The sequence below is a fragment of the Parasteatoda tepidariorum genome, chromosome 5 (genome assembly GCF_043381705.1).
Source record: "Parasteatoda tepidariorum isolate YZ-2023 chromosome 5, CAS_Ptep_4.0, whole genome shotgun sequence".
Lineage (NCBI taxonomy): Eukaryota > Metazoa > Arthropoda > Arachnida > Araneae > Theridiidae > Parasteatoda > Parasteatoda tepidariorum.
Window position 1 is genome coordinate 46,479,843 of NC_092208.1, and position 20,102 is coordinate 46,499,944.

The 20,102-nt window shown below is 29.0% G+C and overlaps 1 pseudogene; it reads left to right on the forward strand.

Moving 5' to 3' along the window:
- Positions 1–1,571: 1,571 nt before the first annotated feature.
- The window catches only part of LOC107438661 (protein unc-93 homolog A-like), a 75,224-nt pseudogene continuing 56,693 nt past the window's right edge, over positions 1,572–20,102 (forward strand).

The following is a 20,102-nucleotide window of genomic DNA, read 5'->3' on the forward strand; positions in this document are numbered from 1 at the left end:
AATAGCAGTTTTAATTTACCCTTGAAATAAATAAATATATTTTCAAACAATTGACCCGGCATAGCCTGGTAGTTAGGATGTTAGAGCGTGGTCGTGAGAACGGGAGTTTGAATCTAGCCGGTAGAAAAATCACCGCGTATTAAATGGTGACTGGTGCACATTAAATCATTCGGGGTCACAAAGTCCTCCAAGTTCTTATAACAAATTAATACCAATGGGAGTACTGAATCGGAGATTGATTGTTCTCTTCCGGTCGAAATTGCGATCCGCGGATAAATGAAAGATGTGTGAATGAGTCCTCCGTGTAAAACGGATTGTGACGTGTACGTGGGGCGAAATCGTATTCTTCGCCATAAATGGTGCCACTGAATAACAAGAAGCGCACTCTCAGCCTTTAAAATTCGTTTGACTTCAAGCAGGTTTGCTGATTTTCGAAAAGTGGATTATGTAACGACAACAACAACAAACAACTGAATATTTTTATACAAAGAGATATGCAGTAAATTTTTTTTATACAAAAAAAAGCACATGGTTGAAATTTATTCACTCTCACGGAAAATATTTTTCTGTGGTATTTGTCATCTCAAATCTCATTAAATCGTCAGAAATTGATTTATTTTTGCCGAATATTTGGAATTGACTTTTTTTTATTTTATTGAAGACGGTTTTAAGTATGTTCTAAAACTGAAACAAGTAATAAAAATATCAAAGTAAAAAAGATGATTGTCTGGTAAAGTTAACATTAAAATTATGCTTTTATAATTTGATAAATGTTGTAATATCTGATAATTTTATCATAATACCTTAGACCATGGCTTGAAAACCATTTATTCGATTAAATTTACTTTTCAGTTTTGTATTTTTTACAAAATCTGTCGTTATTAAGCACTATAATTTTAAAAACCATAATTTCCAGAATATCGTTTCAATGTAAATAAAGAAATTGAAGAGTTTAATCATCGTATATTTTTGTTTATTATACAGAATAAGCTTTCTTTTAAAAAAAAAAGAAAAAAAAACTAGATATGTCATTATTATACCAATTTTACCATATTATTTTTTTTATCTTTGAGTATAGTTCGCTATTGAGAGTTACAGCGTCATAAGGTTGAAGAGCAGTTAATAATCAAAGTAACAAAAAAAATATTTTGTTTTTGTTTTTATTTTGTAACCTAAAACAGTAGTTTATGTAAGAGAGAATTATAAAAGCTGAACTTTTTATTCTAAATTACCTTTCATTTCCGTTCTCATACCAACAACTTAATACCCAAGATTCTTAAGTAACCCTTTTAAATATTTTTATATTATTACATTCGATTTAAATTTGCTTTATTGGCTTTACGTATTATAAATATAGCAATTTAGTACTTGAAAATACTGTAATTATATGTAAAGTTAGTCTGAGGCAGTTTTTTCTATGTGAAGTCGCGGTTTTTCAGACTTACATTTAAGTACATTGTAATATTTACGAAAAGAAATCTATAAATTATCTCGAAAGTTGTTGGCCATAAACGTTTACGATAGTTATAAAATACGTCTACGTAAAAATGTCTGCTCGAGTAAAATTGAAACAAAATTATTTATTGATAAGGCGCAGGTAAAGTTCTGATTTTCGAAGAAAATCTTTTATTTTCTTTTTGTTTTAACGATTCAAATGACATTTACACGAGTAAGCAAAAGGTATAGTTTGTCTTGTAATTCTCAAGCTATATTCGAAGAATTAGAGGTAAGAAAATTATACTCTTTGTTCGCTCGTAAAAACTAGCGTTTTTTGTATGTATGTATGTTCTTAAGCAGTTCCGTTTTAAGCTGTCGAATTCAAATTTAGTTTTTTTAAGGATATTTTTTAAATATTTCATACTTAGAAAATGCAGGGAAAACTCGGATTAAATGAATGAAATTTATTTATGGTTAAAATATGATAAGAAGAATTAATTATTTTTCTTAAAATAAATCATTGTTCAAGTTTCAAAGTGACCAAAGCAAATATTGTTGTTATGGTCATTGCATGCTTGAATAAGGCTCTGAGTTATCGAAATGCTAACGGTAATATCCCAGAGCTTTATTTTTCAAATAAGTCTACGTGATATTGAAGGAGCTCATGAACTTTTTAGCTTGGTTACAACGTGTGAAATTCTGTTTCGGATTAAGACCAATTTATAGATTATATATTCTTCTTCTTCTTCTTTTTGGGCACTGCTGCCTATGATAGGCCAATAAGTCCCAATAAGGCCGTCTCAATAAGTTTTTGCCATCTTGATGTATTCTGTGCCATGGCCTTCCAGTTAGTTAGATTATATATTATCGAATTTATATTTATAGAGATTGTCATATTAAATTATAAAAAATAAGGTTTAATAAAATTATTTATAATTTGTGTTAGTAAAGGGTAGTTTTGCCTTATGCATAAAAGGTAGCTCATAATGACCGACCTCAATTTTAAAATCCTTATTAAAATTGAGGTAGAAAAAAAAAGTGATCCCGTTTGGTGCATTTAAGCCAGTAGTGTATTTAAATAAGTAAAAGAAAAACATATCAAAAAGTTCGGTTACGTAATCTAAATCATGTATACATTAGTCCATAATGTGCAGTGCACCCCAAAAAATAGCAGGGCACCCTGAATAAATTTTGATCTAATGATCGGATCATCACGTTCTAGGACTCAATCTTAATGGTTCCAGGGGATGACCTTAAAATATGCTAGCTAATTAGTGCGGAGGATATTTTAAGCTACGAAATCAGACACTAAAACGTACTTTCTCTCAACAAACATACGTTTTTTTCCGGCGGATTCTGATTTCTGACCCCCAAAATATAAGGGGTAGCTTCAATCCGGGAAATATGGTCCAACTTGCGGCTCAATATATTTTGGGGGTCAGAAATCGGAATATATCGAAAAAAGGTTTGTTTATTCAGAGAAGGTACGTTTTCGTGTTTGATTTCGTAATTTAAAATATAGTCTGCGCTTATTAATTAGCATATTTAAAGTCACTCCCTTGAGTCATTACGATTAAGTCCTAGAAGATAAAGATCCGATCACAAGATCAAAAGTTATTCAGGGAAGTTCATTGTTTTTTGCGCACCCTTACTACATACATTAAAAAAATTGTGGTAGACAAAAAATAGTTTACTCATTTTGCGTATTAAAGCTATTAAAGTGAATTCAAGTTTGCAAAACACAAACGCAATTGAAAGCTCTGTATGTAATCGGAAGCATGCTTGCATGTTTTTTATATTGGGAGTACAAATTAGTTCGGTCCATTTTTTTGCGGTCAGAAATGCATTTATTTCAGAACAAAATGAACGAATAGATTCATCAAAGTATTGTCCAACGCTTGCTACTACTTTTTCCCACCTTTCAGGTAATTTTCGAATTCCATCCTGGATAAATTTCTCGTCTTTTGAAGCGATCTAAGATAGGGGCCAAATTTTCGATTTCTGTGAAGGAGGTGAACTGGTGACCTACCAAACTTATGCTGCATACGTCGGAACAATCAGTAATCAGAAGGAGCAATGTCCGGTGAATACGGCAGGTGCGGTAAAATATCCCACTTGAGCGTTTCCAAAAAAATAAATTTCAACTTATGCGACATGAGGCCGACCGTTATCATGCAGAAGAAAAACTAGTGATTTAAAACATTTTCGATAGAGTTTTTGATTTTTCCTCGCTTAACTAATAATTTCTGACCCTACTATGTATATTCTTTTCAATAATTTTTTATTAGGATTATAATAATAGGACATTGCTCTTATGGAATATTCTATATAAGAACTTAAACATCTTTTTAGCTCACACATTAAAAATAATATTACTTCAGATGTTCGTATCAGAAATAAATCCGCTTAAAATGGTGCTTTTATATTTTTATTTATTCATCTAGATCTATGATGGGATACCTGTAAGTGACGTATTGTGAGTAACTCGATCATGATTGGTTATTAAAATGTGGCATCTGTTTCCGTTATCAACTGTTCTTTCTATTCTGTTCCGAGTAAGCCAAACCCGTTAAATATCAATTCTCTTGAGTGACATATTCGATTTTCTTTCAGAAAGATTTAAATTCACTTTCATTATATGTTTGTTGCTTAACACATAGAAAGTTTGAAGCCATATAGAACATAAACAAACTAATTATGCATCTAAGTTTCCAAGTAAAAAAAATAAAAATATATCCTGATTACAAAAAAAAAAAAAGTTAAGTGAAAGACGTAGACAAGAAAGAATTATATTTTAACAAAACCAATGAGCGATACGGCGTTTAATTTAATTGACTTCTCGTTAAATAATTTTCTTACCTATGGAGAGAAACTTAGTTCGACGTTAACTCGCCATCTTATTTGTAAATGATAAGTTGGCGCTGATGTCATAGGTCACGTGTTTGTGTATTAGTGATCGTCTTCTTGAGTTGCAAGTACCTGATTATTTTACACATTTTTGAATTATTTTTTACAAAAATATTGCGTTGTTTTTCTGCAAATAAAATGTGATGACGGCTTTGATTTTTTTAAACAAAATGAATTTTTTTTACGCGATTAAAATTTTTTTAGGCGAGAAAATGATATAGGAAAAATTTTACAGATTAAAAAGAAAGAATTGCTTGTAACTTCTTTTTCTTTCCAATACCTGTTGAGCGACCTAGCACATTAAATATCAAAAATGCTTTGAGAGCGCGTTGAGTATGAAAAATATTAACCTTGAAGTAATATTGATTTTATCTATTATTTTATTAATCAAGAATCAAATATTATTCTTATAAAATCTAATGAATAAGTTTTATCCATTTACTAGCACATTAAACATAATAATTTCATATAAGATGTAGTAAGCAATAAGTTTTATTAAGTATCGCAGTATTTTTTGAAGATAGTAGGTAAATTGAAATTATTTTTAGCACATTAGAAATTTAATCTGTTTGGATTTATAATATCGTGAGACATTGATTTTATAAATTTTTTAAGGTATTTAACGTGTTAGTTATAAACAAATTATTAATATCTAAAACTAAATTTAGAGGGGCTATAATGATGAGAAAAAGTAGGATTAAATTAGTACTTCAGTTAAATATCAAAAACAGTATACTTAAAATACGAGGATATATTTTATAATACATTATTAATTCTAGCTTAATGTCTTTATCTTTGTATTTTTAATTAATTAATTTTCTGGACTAATTGTATTGGAAACTAAATGTAACTTGTTAATAATCAAAAAGCTTATTTGACTGAAATATTATTTAAGAAACTAGCATTAGATGGCTCATCCGCTGAAAGGCAGATCTTATGCGATGTGTCTAATATTTTTTTTAAATGTATATATGTATTTTCAAATTGAAGAGATAACTTTTTGACAAACTTTTTAAATTGTGCTTTTTGAAAATTTCATTTGAAATTAAATGGAAATTGTTATTATTCATATTATTTGACCAAAATACTACATAAAAAACAAGCAATAGATGACTCATTAGCTGAAAGACAGATCTTTTGCGAAGTGCTTGCATTTTTTTCAAATTTATTATATATGTACTTTTAAATAGAAGACATAACTTTCTGACAAATCTTTTAAGCAGTTTTTTTATAAAATTTATTTGAAATGAACTGGAATTTATTATTATTCATATTATTTGACCGAAATATTACTTAAAAACAAGCAATAAATGGTTAATTAGTTGAAAAGCAGGTCGTTTGCTATGTGTGTAATTTTCTTTTTATTTATTATACATGCATTTTCAAATGCAAGTAATATCTTTTTGACAGACTTTTGAATAGATTTTTTTTCCATCAAAATTGTGTGAAACTAAACAGAATTTGTAAATGAATGGTTTATTTGATCGAAGTATGCCTTAAAAAATAAGCAATAGATGGCTCTTTAACTAAAAGGCAGGTCTTTTGTGATGTGTGCTTTATATTTTTTTTATTATATTTATTGTTAAGTATTTTCACATAGTGATAAAAATAAATATCCTGGCGAATGTTTTGTAATCCTATTAAAGTTGAAGGAATATAAATTCATGAATTCAGTAGAGATAAAACAACGAATGACGAATGAAACATCTTTCATAACTATACAAAGACAGATTCTTACAATACAGTGAATGCCAATGAAGTTTCTAAGCTCATGATCTTGGAATTTAATGGTAATCGCAACGAAACGGTAAGTCCCTTAGAAATACGTCGTCATTTTATTTGTTTTTTATTCTGTTGACTTCCATAACAAGCTTAGTACTAAACTGTTTTGTGTATCTGAATTCAAAACCGTTTATATATTATGTTTTAAGTATTATTTTCCCCCAAATATGTGTAAATTTATTTGATTTTAAGTGAGTTAAGCTTATTTATATTTATTTATAATGAAATAAAAATAATTTTACAAGTTAATAATATAGCGATTTAAGTTGAAAAGTGTGTTTAGATTATGATTATGTACGCAGCAATTGAAATCAGCATTTAAAGTTCAAAGCTGCTACCGATTTTTTACTTAAAAGTATTAAAACTCCATTTTCGAGATTGCGACTTACGTTTTGATTACATTTGGTTTTATTTTGAGAATCAGGAATCAAAAATTCATAAAAAATTTGAAACATCAACATTAGTTTATTCAAAGTTTTTGTGTCTAGTTTTGAAATTTCACATATTGTTGGAAACATAAATTAATAAATTTAAGTACCGTCTTTAGAACCATTAAGACAGAAACCTCGTACGTAAAAATCTGATCAATAGTTATTAAGGAGTTCGGTTTTTTTGCTTATTATTAATGAAAATGTAAAACTCTAGATAAAAATGTATTTTGAAGTTTTGCATGCTCATTTTTTAAGAAGAACAAAACTGTTGACATTATCAGGCAAATTAGGAGATAAAGGTTTTTGAAATTAGTCTGACTCATGGTAAATTGTTGGTGATATTTGCTATAAGCCGAATTTTTTAATTTACCTATGACATATGCGATTTACTGAAGTCAAGCAAGTTGCCATTATCAATGTGCGGAACGATTTGCAATCATATTGTTATGTAGTACATCGCGTACCCAAGGCATTGAAATCAAAATTTAAATTTTGAGACAAACCATTAATAATCATTATTATTAAATAAAGATTTATTATCTTTGGTAACTTACGGACTTTATAAATTATTACTCTAGCTTCTAAAGTTAGGATATAACCTGTTTTCTATGTCTTATCTGAAAATGAAAGTGCCAATATAACGACCGAAGAAGAGGAACCGAAAAAGCAACTGGTATTCCAAGGTAGTCCCAAATATTTTCTATCGTATTCAGGTTTAAATACATAACTAGGTGACCTCTTTTGGTTCTTGGAGCTCTCCGGCAAATATCTTCGCACTCCAAAATATTTCCTGCATGAAGTTCAAGTACCGCATGCTATCGTGAAATAGACGAAACGAAAGTAAAATTAATTGAATGACTTAAATCCAAACACAGAGCTCAGTTAACAAACTGGCAACAGTGCCTCGTTGAAAGACATAGGGGTGTCCATCGTTCAACTACCCAATATAATACCTTTTCAAACAATCCAATTTTTGCTTCCATAGAGACTAATTTTTGTACATTGGAGGGTCGGTCTTTTCTTCCTGGTGAAATTTTTCGCGTAGAACAAACCAGGTATCCTTTATCTAAGCTGTAGTGTACGAGAAATCAGACATTATGGAAGGGAAAGCTCATTATTTTGAACAGAAATATGACCTCTATGTCTATCAAAGAGGCACTGCTCCTGGTTTAAATATAGAGCTATGCGTTTGCTCATTTTTAGAGATTCATTGGCTCAAAGTTCATTTTAAATGAACAGCAGCACGTGGCCATGTAGACCTCATCTCTTGCTGAGTGTTTTCTTAAAAGTGAAGATATTCATTGAAAGGATTGTCTAACCAGATCTCCAGACCTTTGTCTGATAGAGATTGTTTGGGATTACCTTAGAGAAGTAGTCGCTTTGAATGCTTCTCTACGATCATTAAATGAGTTGCACCAAGGATTACTCAATGTCTGGTCTTGGTTCTCCATTTCATCCCTCGGTAACTTAATTAGAAGCATTTATGTTGTTGAGATCAAAATGTACTATTAGGGGACTCGTTTCTTACTAGAATCCAATTTTGCATTGTTTCAAAGAACATTCCCTGTAGTATTCTCCTTTTTGATGAGATGGGACATTTTTAACAAGTTCATCTGCTATTTTATTTTTAAATCCCGTTTGTGCTAGGCTGTGGTATGAGGCAATCTAAATATAACTAATTAGGCATCAGTTTCTCGAAATTTTTCTATTTCAGTGTACTTAATGTAGTTTTTTTCGTTTTCACAATTCGTGAGAAATAAGATTAGATCTTAGCAATTTCAATTCTCGAATATAGCACTAATATTACTTTGATCATGTTTGGCGAACTAATATTATTTATGATAAGACAAGCTTCTATTTTTAACCATGATACAAATTATCTAATTGAATTGGTACTTACAACACAATTTCAATATCATTTTGTTATTTTCTACCATTTTCGTTGGATTTACGCTATTATATTCACCAAAAACCGATTGAGAATTTTAGTTGTTTATACGAAAAGTGTTAAGTTGAACAAACATAATTTTATAAATAAAAAATAGCACCAGAACTTACAAAATATTTTATTTACATACTAAGAAAAAAAATCTTCTTAAAAAAATCTAAAATCTTTTAAAAAACTTCCCTAAAACGTTTTTTTTCTTCATTTATATGAAAGAGGCAAAGAAAAATCTATTTTAGGATACTGCATTTATTTTTGAGATTCAACGATAGTGTTGTTGTTGTTTCTAATCCCAGCTGGGATAGCGGAGCTATGCCAGATCCATGAGGCCGTGAATCTTCAAAAAATCGAAGAAAAGGAGAGGCCTCTCAAGAACCTCTTCCATGGTGAAATCCAGGCAATCAAGTAGATGGTGAGGACTAGCCTCGCTGGAGTTGCACTTTTTACAAGATGGAAAAAGTTTAATTTGTCCACTGAAAGTGAGGCTCTTAGTATGCCCACTAACAAATCTACAGGTAGCGGTTTGGTCGGCACGTGTACCCTGATGGTCAAGGGCTCCTCCAGGACGCTTGCGGGGATACCAATTGTGATCCGGTGGAACAATCCAAGCTTTATTAACTTTAGATTTGCGAATCGAAAATAATTCAGAGTAAGTGAGGGCCGTGTTTGGAGAGGCTGGGAGGGAAGTACCTTCTTTTGCCAACTGATCAGCACGTTCGTTGCCAAAAAGACACAAGTGTGAGGGTATCCACTGAATATGGATGTCATGGGAGACTCAGAGGGCATTTAATAAACGAAGTATCGAGACCCCAGCCCGGCCGTTACTCTCTCCCAATTTCTCAGGTGCTGAATACAGCTACGACTGTCCGTGAAGATCCAGACATTCCCAAAAGTGGCAAAAAACGATAGTGTAAATCCTGCTATAAGATAAAGAATTTTTTTGAAAATTGGATTTAGCTTTGATGTGACATCTTCATGGAAATAAGTGCTAGAACGTTCAAAAACTAAAAAAAGGAAACTGGATTCACTTACTCTGACCGTGAAGAATAGTAATGGGATAATAGTCTCAGCAATTTGTGCGAAAATTGATCGAAACTTGAGAATTATTCCTAGGCTGCTTTTTCGTCTCTTTGCTTTGGTGCGGGACTTATAGGATTACAATGGAAGAAAAGTGTTTTTATTAAAAAAAACCGGGGAATTATTTATATTTGAAAGCAAAATAATTTTTTTTGACTGGTTTTGGATTTTAGTTGGGTTTTTTTGAAAATAGTATTGTTAGCCCTTGCAGGCTAAAGGAAATTTTTTTTTTCAAAGCTTTACGGGCAGTATAATTTTTCAATTATTCTGTTAGTTTCAGTCATTCACTGTTAGAATTCTCATTCTAATATTATGGTCAAATAACCGGTAGCAGTAAGCCCATCCAATTTACCGTAAAATTATCAATAGAGAACATTTCTTACTTTTACGGTTCCAAAACAGTATGGTTAAAACCATCTAGTATGGTTAAAAAGCCATGAATATACAATTTTTTTTTAACCAATTTACAACTAGCAAATTGTAAAAAAGAAGTTTAACTGAACATTGGAGAAAGTTTAGCAGCTTTATAGAGCTGACCTTTGTGCACGAATGAGAGTATCGTATGCTTAAAATCCCGGGTCACAAATTAAGATGTACAGAACACTGGGAACTGTTCACGTGTTGAAGAGAACGGAGGAAATATTGTGGTGTCAATGCTCTACTTCGAATCCCCATTCTTCAGATCATGAAATTGTCAGATTAGCCCTCTCAGCTGTCATACCATGTAGTACCCGGCTGCGAGGAAATAGGTAGCTTCCTTAGGTGGATCTAGTTGGTGTGATAAAATTATGCTTGTTTATCCGTGTTGGGTGAAAACAGTTAATAAACGGTTTTTATCACAATTAACAGTTTGAATACCATCTAATTTATTGTTATTTGACTATTTTGTTTGAAAATGGTAAAATTAAAAATAAATAAATTGTTATTTAATCATTTTTTCCTGGAGCCTCTTAATTTTTAGTACTTTGTTTGGAAAAAGAAAACGAAGAAAATAAACACAGCGATTCGTACAATCCAAAGTTTGCTTAAAGAGCATTTGTCGATGTATATAATGCCGAGGTAAAGAACATAATTTAGAACTAAAAAGGCCAAATGTTGTATACATAGTCTAGGCTTTGTATATATAGCCGGCATTTCCTACATTGCCGGCAACTGATACATTATTAATGATTTAGCTATTGATTTTTTTCTTTGAAATGTTATTATCAGATTAAACATAATAAAAATCGACTGCTGCTGGATGATAGGTGTTATTACGAGATTAAACAAGATTTGTTTTGAAGAAAGACGAAGCGTTATTGATGTTTTTAAGAGAGTGTTTTTTTGCCTAGTTTGCTCATTATTTATTACATTTAAATTTTAAATGTAAATGCAATTAGGTTGCAGACGTACGGTTATTTTTACTTAATTTATAATTTACAAATAAAAAAGACAAGCAAATATCCTTTGAGAGATAGAAACTACATAAGTTATTGATAAAATGTAAAACTTTAAAGTTGATTTGATGAAAATTGAATTAAGTGCTTCACTCAAAAAAACGAAAATGGATTTTTTGAAGATTATTTTAGGAAATTTTCAACTTAAACTTTTTCCTGGTTATTTCTTTATGCATGTGTTGAAAATTGTTTCAATTTGCAAATGTCATTTTAAAATTATGTCATTTTTAATTATGGATATTGTTTCTCTATTATATCAGCAATTTAAATTGCATGCCATGTTCAAACAAATTTCATAAAAAAATAGTCATGTTTTTTTTAATGAGCTAAAATGATTTTTCCATCGTCTGTAATATTATTAAAAATTGAAAGTCATTTTTATCGAAAATATACTGTTGATTGCTTGAAAAACAGTAGCAAGTCTTGTTTTTTACTTTCATCCCCTTTTTATCATTTCTATTTTTACTTGATAGTTTTCGTATCGCACCATAATAGACTATATTTTAGTCTATAAGAATTTCGAGTTTTTTGGTACAGTTCAGCGATCAAGTTAAGTTCCCAAAGGAATTTAGTTTAGATATTTTCTTTTCATAAATAAAATTTCGGTTATGACTAGATTCAGAAAACAATGGTTCTTGAATAATTTTGCTTAATTTTCTGATTTAACGTTTTATTTTGGTTGTCCACACTGATTTACAAATTATTGTGTTTTTTTTTCTTTACCTCCAGGTAAACCTTTTTGGTTAGGTCGCAGACAAAAAGAATAAACAACTCAAATAAGAATAAATATGACTTCTATTGTGACAGCACTAAGTAAAACAACTTTCGTTCTAAATGCCATAGAGAGAAAACGAACTACATTCATAACAGATAACGCAGACATCTCGAAAGATTCTAAATTTAAAAAGTGTGCAATTTATTACTTTATGACTATTAATACTCCTTTATTAAGAAAAGTGACTCAAATTTCCTTGATTGTCTTTGACATGAAATTGTAAAAACTTAGAAAAGATATTTTTTACCTGCAAAACACTTTTTTGCTCAATGATATTTATCATCTTTTCTTAGTATAATTTAATGCTATTATTAAATTTCAAACTTTGATTATTTTATTTCAAATATATTGCCTAAAACTAAATAGTGCTTTTTCTTAATAAAATAATCCTATATGATATTACGTTAGGGAGCAAAATTTTTACTATAAATATGATTAAAACTGCATCTAACTTTTTAATCATTTTACAATTAGTAAATAGTAAATAATTAATATTTATTTTCATAATAAGATTTTTTCAAAATCTGTTTAGTAATTAACGTATGAATTTAAAATAATTATTAAAAAATGTAAAAAACTTTATTTATTTTTTTAAAACATTATGACCATTTGCTTTGAAGATAAAATAAATGGTTCTTGGTAAAATCCCGTCGACCATTTTTTTTGTTGACAAATCCAAAAAATTGGGCCAAACATATTTCGCCAACAGTTGATACCCAATACGTTTCGATTCTTTCAAGATTTTTCATTGGAATACCTTTCTTTTAAGCTTTAAAAATATAATGAATCGAAACTACTTTTATGTTTAGTTAATTTTGTAAATAAACTCTACCATAGTTTTTTTAAACGTATGTTCTGAAACATTATTTTCAACCTTTTCTTAATAAAACCTAACTTTTTATTAATTACTTTTAGTTAAATTTAATTAACAAAATTTAATTATTACAATATGAAACAACTGAGTATCAATTTGACAGAATTTGCATCAACTGTCCTGATGTACAGGATCTTACTGTTGAAGCCGATATGTATGTAGTAATAGTAGCGCCACCTACATTAATTAGAAAAAAGTTACTTCCTTGTTGGATTTCATTGCGTCTAGAGATAGACCAATGCGCTGTTGTCAATAAACGCATAATTAATAATTAATCCGCTATTCATTATTTTTGTTGTTGTTTATCTAAAATTAGATCAACATTATTTTCATGAGCTCGTAATACGAACCACGCAAACCCGCAAACGCAATCAAATACAAAATATTAACACTTACACAAGTTCAAAATTTATATTTATATTTTAAATTTTACTCGAAATTAAAATACAGTGATTACAAAAATGTCCTAATATTTAAAAATTTTTTTCGTAATCACAAAACAATGAAATAGAGATTAATCGGTTCCAAAATTTAGCCAGATCCAGGAACGGGGTGCAAAGTAAAATTTGTATTTATTACCCAGCAACATTTGTTCGAAACAATATAAAAATTGTATGAGCTTCTGCAGAACAAGTGTACAATTCAAAAAAATTCCTTGAGCTTCTATATATAAATTTTTTCTTATTTTTTTATTTTACTAAGAAAAATTTTAAGAAAATTTTTTAACAGAAATTTGGATGGAATATTCGGATGGATTTACGTAAAACATAACTTTTTATTTTTTTATTTTACTAAGATAAATTTAAAGAAAAATTTCTAACAGAAATTTGGGTTGAATATTCGGATGGATTTATGTAAAATTTTGCTTCGGAAGGAAAATATCAGCTGGAAGTGCACTAAATAACTAATAAAATTTTTAATAGCATTTATTAGCGTAGCTTCTGTTAAACGTGTAAATTTAAAAATATTTGAACTGTTTATTATAATGTTTGAAAAAGGTTTTAACTGATACGGTTTATTTTTTAATCATCCAATAACTGTAAACGTAATTTATATGCAATGTGCAGACCTGAAAATAACCATTGGCAAACAAAAAAAGGGGCAACTTAAAATAAGCAAGCAAACAGTTACTTTTCTCAATCTTTATTTATTTATTTTTTCAAAAATCGTTTGATGATAAAAGTTTATGAATGCAGAAAAACTCTGGAAGACAGAAATTTTTATTAAAGTGCCCTATCTGTCCATTCAAAATTTTGATTCTTCAAAATCTTTCAATTTGTGATGGAAAGATTCATGTGGAAAGAGAGTTCCTTAACAATTCCAATTTTTCAAAGTTGTAATGTATTTTGGCTCCCTAGTGGCTACAAAGTTATTATAGTCTACCGGCTACTCGCTACTAATGAAAATTGAAATTTTCAGTCCAGCGCAATGATAGATTTATCTTAGTAAAATCTCTTAAGATTTTCATTACTCGGTGAGAAACTTTATCTCTTAACCACTGCTAAACAGAAGATTACTATAACGATTTTGTTGTCCCTAATGTTACGATTCATTCTCCGTATCCTAGTAATTTAGAACTCCCAAAAAATAAAGTCGCTCCTACATCAAGTAACAAATAAGGAGAAAATTTACTATGATGTTGAACTTTTTTTGCGTTACAAGGAAAAATGTCTTCCAATTTCCGGATGAAAAGAGAACGTTAACCAGACTTATTGAAATTTTTATTTATTTATTTATTTAATTGATTTTATTTTATCTAATAAAAATATATAGAATTATTTATTAGATAAAATAAGGAAATAATTTTCCACTACCCCATAAATTGAATAATGAATTATAAGGTTGTCAAATACTGAATGGAAATAAAATATCCTAAAAATGGTTCACTTGTTATACCAGCTGTAGCCAAAAGAATAAAAAATCCAGTCGGAGGAAGTTAAATTGACTCTTTTATGTTTTACGCGTAATAAATACGGTTAAATAATGAAATTCTACCTGGAAGAAAATTAAGTTTTAAATTAAATATGCAAGTTTAAAAATTCGAGTTATAAAGATTTAATTGGAAAAGCAATTCCCTTAAAATGAATACAAACTACGAAACGAAGTTGGAGAGAAAGGCTGTCTGACGTCAATCATAGCACGTCACATGAGCGATAAAGGAAAGAAAGGCAGAAAGTTGTAGGCAAGGAACGAATGAAGGAATTCGGGATAGTAGTTAAGATAAATATTAACATCGAGTCCCCTAATTTAGTTCATTTATTTAATAAAAAGGTGTTTTGGTTGCAAAAAATATTATTTTACTCTGATTAAATTTTCTAAAATTCCGAAAAATCGTTAATCTAAACTATTTAATTACTTCAAAACTAATCCGAAATTCAAACAAAGTGAGACGATTTACTAATATACAATCATAAGCTTTCCAAACAAATCATAATTTCCTAGCTAAAAGTTTTCGTTAAACTGAATTACGCGTCAGAAATGAGAAATCTTCGCTTCTGGTGTAAAATAAAAAAATAAAATAACTGAATCAAAAATATTTTAATATATGAATGTTCTTCAATCAGTTCTCGAAAATTATGAAAGGTAGCTGATATCGTTTCACGAAATTGTTTTTGAGTTATGGCAGTTAGAATGCATTTTTATGAAATCTTTACCTATTTCTTGAGAAATGTGAAAAACTATAAAAATGTTAACATAAACTATAAAAATTTATCATTATAAAAATGTTTCTATTACTTTGTCTACCTTCTGACAATGAGATGAAAAAAAATCCTCCTCTTCTCCTGGTTCCTTTTAAATTTTTATATGTGTAGAGATCACAGAAATTTGATTCAGAAGATGATGAACCAATTCACTCTTTATCTACTCGGGCAGATCTTCGTTTATAAATGAATAAAAGCAAAAATATTTTTCTGAGAAACAGTTAAGCAATTTTTCATTAAAAAAATTTACTGCTTCAAGGTGTGACACTATAAATTTCTTTTCTAGGTTTAACTATGCTGATCGATATATCAAGTATATTTTATTCCTGAGATATTATTGCATTTTCATAAAATCAACTAAATGCTCAATAGTGCATGTTTTGACGAGAATAGTCGAGAACTAATTTCAGCTGAAACTAATTACAAGACACTTAAAAGTTAGTATTCTTATGTTACAATATACTTTTTGAAAATGCATGGTTTAATCGTCTTTTTTTATTTCAAGTTTTAGAAAAGTTTTTTTTTAAATTTGTTATTAATGTTTATCAGTTTCAAGAATGACCTTAGATGTTTGTTTTAGCCTTTAATTCTAAAAACCTACATCCTCCTCCAAGAAATTGCAGTCCCTAATATTTCCATCATTAAAAATTCATTAAATAACATCTATAAAGTAACATTTTTCTAATATAAAACTAAAATATAATGATGAAAACAATAGAAATAGTGATAATAACATAAAACAATTTGGTTGGTAAAATTGATCAATTGATGGTTGATCAACTTGAATTGATCAACGATCATTAAAGAAATTAGACCATCAATATTTGGAGAGAATGTTTATGTCATTTCTGTGACGATAGGAACTGAGGCTACCAAGAACGATAAAGTTTTAATGGCGTATTAGGTTGGATATATAACGTGCTATTGTTTATTTACTTAAAGCTTACCCACAGTAAGAACTGTTTTAACGTACACTGAGTGTCGATAATTTTTACCGTAATTGTATCCGGAATATTTTTTTTACAGAGAAATGCTTTGAACAAAGAGGAACGCATCTATCGAACAACTCTAAAACTGTTAAACGTTATATTTTATTTATTTTTAAATTTTTCGAGTAAAATGAATTCCTATTACTTAACATTTATATGAATAAAATATTCGATGTTTTTTACAAAAATTTGAAAGTTCTTGAACTTTAACTAAAATCAAATTATGTGCAATAACGATTATTATTTTCTTTTCCTTTACAGAAAATATGACATTGTGTTAACAAAAAGCAGAATTTAAATATGGAGCAATCCCAACAGACAGCAATCAGTAAAGACACTGATAAAAATGTAAAACCTGATAACTCTAATGAATTCACAAAAGCAAGAATTATAAAAAACTTAGTGTTGGTAAGCTTCACGTTTCTGTTATCGTTCACTGCCTCTGAAGGATTAGCCTTCCTGCAAAGTACAATGAATAAAGAAGTAGGTCTTATATGCTTTGCTGTGCAGTACGCATGTGGCTGTATTGCATGCTTGTTTCTACCAAAATACTTGATTAAGAAATTCGGTAGTAAACTTGTATTGGTGATTTCCATGTTTGCGTATGTCCCTTATTTGTCTTCAAACTACTACCCTGTATTTGGTGTGATGATGCCAGCTTCTATAATTGTTGGTTTTGCATCCTCTCTTGTATTTAATTCCCTCTGCACATATGTGAATGATTTGTCTTCTCTGTACGCAAATTTGTGCTCTGGAAACGATCCTCACTAGAATCTTCTACTGAAGAAAAAAATACTTTGAAAAATAATTTGAGTGATAGTCCGCAATTTTATAACAGTGTTCGGAAGCATAAGGATAGTATTTTCATTACCAAACAAAGCTTGTTTAGCGAAAATGGCGCGTTTCCAGCTGGTGCACTTAATACAGATAAAGAAATTGCATTAATTGAATTTGCGCATGGATCACCGTTGAACCTGAGAGCTTCAAGCAACGACACGAGTCAATTAATTGAAGAAGGCTTTATGGAACAAGAAAAGAAGGAGGTATGGAAGAATAAAATCCAAACCATTCTGGAAGAAACCAGTGGTTCTTTAAGAAATGGAACAAAACAAACCTCGACTACTACAGAAACCTTGAATACCACAGATAATAAAAGCAATGATTTATCAAATAAGTCTGGACATGAACGGATTTTTGATTCCGGAGTATCCCGTTTGAGTTCAGTTCTTGAAGAAGGAACAAAATCAGAAACTGTTGTTAAAAATGAGCAAAAAGATCTATCTGTCCTCAACTTCCAGACTTCAGATAAAGCAATAAAAATACTAGAGACTACAACATCACGTTTTTTCGGATTTTTCGGTTGCGTGTATCAAGCGTGTCACATCTTGTGTAATGTCATATCCTATTTCATTTTTCAAAGAAACTCCATGCAAAGAGAATACAACTTCAACTCAAGTTGTGTGTGTGGTTCAAGTTTTTGCAGCATGGAGTCAGCCTGCATTTTGCATAATCTAGAAAAGCCGAGTAAAGAAACCAGATATATTTTGACTACAGTTTATGTGGTAATGAGTTTTCTTTCAGCATTGATTACATTGCTGTTCCTAGACAATTTAAATAACAAAAATGGTGAAGTGAAGTTTTCGTTGAACATGGCTATAACGACCTTCAGACTCCATAGGAACAAAAATCTGCTTCTTCTTATACCGATATTCTTTTGTTTGGGAATTTATCAAGCGTTTGTTACAGGAGATTTTACAAAGGTGATTATATAATTTTTGAAAATCGTAAGATTACTATACACCGAAAACAAAGTATCGTCAAAACTACAAGAAAACGGTTAACTATCAGACTAACATATAAAAACTACCTGAATTTCGGGAAAACCTTTACCTCATGAACAAAAGAATTACGAAAGTAATAGTTTAAAAACCATATATTTTGAAATAATTACCCTGAGTTATACTCTTTTTTTGAATCAGAAATGTCATTTCCATGTAGTACAGTAATTTTACTAGAATTTTTCTCTATGCAGGGATAAGTAATATAATTTTATTGTAATACATTCTGCTTAATATGTAGATATATAAATTGTTTATTATTATTAATGCACGAAAGTTAGTTTCATAATGAATCCAAGTGTTATTCAAATTAGTTGAAGCCTTAATACGGCGCTTATAAGTTGAACCCCTAAATCGTACAAGTTTATTCTCTTTAAATTTGATTTCTCGATGATTTCTTGCCCCATCCAAATAAAAGGAAAAAAAATGAAAAAGTGGTAGGAAAATAAATAGGAAAAATATTTCAACTATTTTTTATCGACCAAACACTGCGAAAAAAGTAAATAAAGGAAATTTAAGCATTATTAAAAAAAAAGTATTTTTTTACTGTTTACGCTTTTAAACTATTAATTATTAGGATAATTAAAATAGTAATGTGTTGATTACATATCTGTTTATTTCCATGCATTTAAATTTAAAAAGAAAAAACTAAAATTGTTTAACATTGTTGTTGAAGCATTCTGATGGGATAGAAAAATTATATGATGGGGATTTTTAAGTAAGAAAGAAAACCACACATTATTTTCGATTATTTACATAAGTATAGTAAACTTTATAACAGCATTTTCCTGTGTATTACTTATTTATTTCTGATTTATCTCTAGCTTTTTCGATTTTTCTATTTCAGTTTGAGATTTATGTTAAAGTAATCCTTATCTTTTTTAAACCACTGAAAGAAAATTTATAAACAAAGGCAAGCCAAAAATGTAAATTGAATAATAAGTTATACAAAGCGTTACAAAATATGTATCAAAAGTAGGTCAAATTCAGATACCAAAACTAAATAAATAAATAAATAAATAAAAAATAAGTAAAATAAGGTAAAAAATAAATAAAATCAAGTAAAATATAATTCAAATAAAATTTGAAATAATAAAAAAAATAATAAGATTAAAAATAAATAAAATAAAATAAAATAAAATTAAGTAAAATATAATTCAAATAAAATTTGAAATAATAAAAAAAAATAATAAAATTAAAAATAAATAAAATTAAATAAAATAAAATTCAAGTAAAATAACAAATAAATAAATGAAGTAAAATAGAAAATGAAGGCAAATTAATAAATAAGTAAAAAAGTAGGAAAGCTCGTACTCAGATGGAGAAAGGAAAAGAGATCGTCATTAGTTGCTTTCAAATCTAGTAAAATGGTATTTTCTAAATATTATATGTTTTCGCAAAAGCTAAACTAACATGCAATATTACGCAATAACATCTAAAACCGTACAAAAGAAAAAAAAACAAAAACATATCATTTAAAGCAATAAGTAATAACAATGCTTAAAGAAAATTTTAGTCACATGCAGTTATCAGCCTGAAATCAATTAAAGTTACATTTACAAATATGTTGATAGAGAATTTTCTCATAATCTTATAATTTGTAATAATTTTATATTGTACTATAATTTTATACTCCTTTAAGATTTCTTCCATATTTTTATAAAGATTTATAAAGTAAATACCATAAAATAAAAATCTAATTAATAATGCGACATCATGGGCAATAAACTAAATATTAAAATACTATATAGACAAAAATTGCAAATGAACTAGAAATATTTTATTACTATTAAATATTAATAATTTTAAATGTTGTTATTAAAGTATTTAATATATTCATTAAGATGTATTGATTAAGATATAAATGAAGATATGTGTATGTATATATATATATATATGTATGTATATG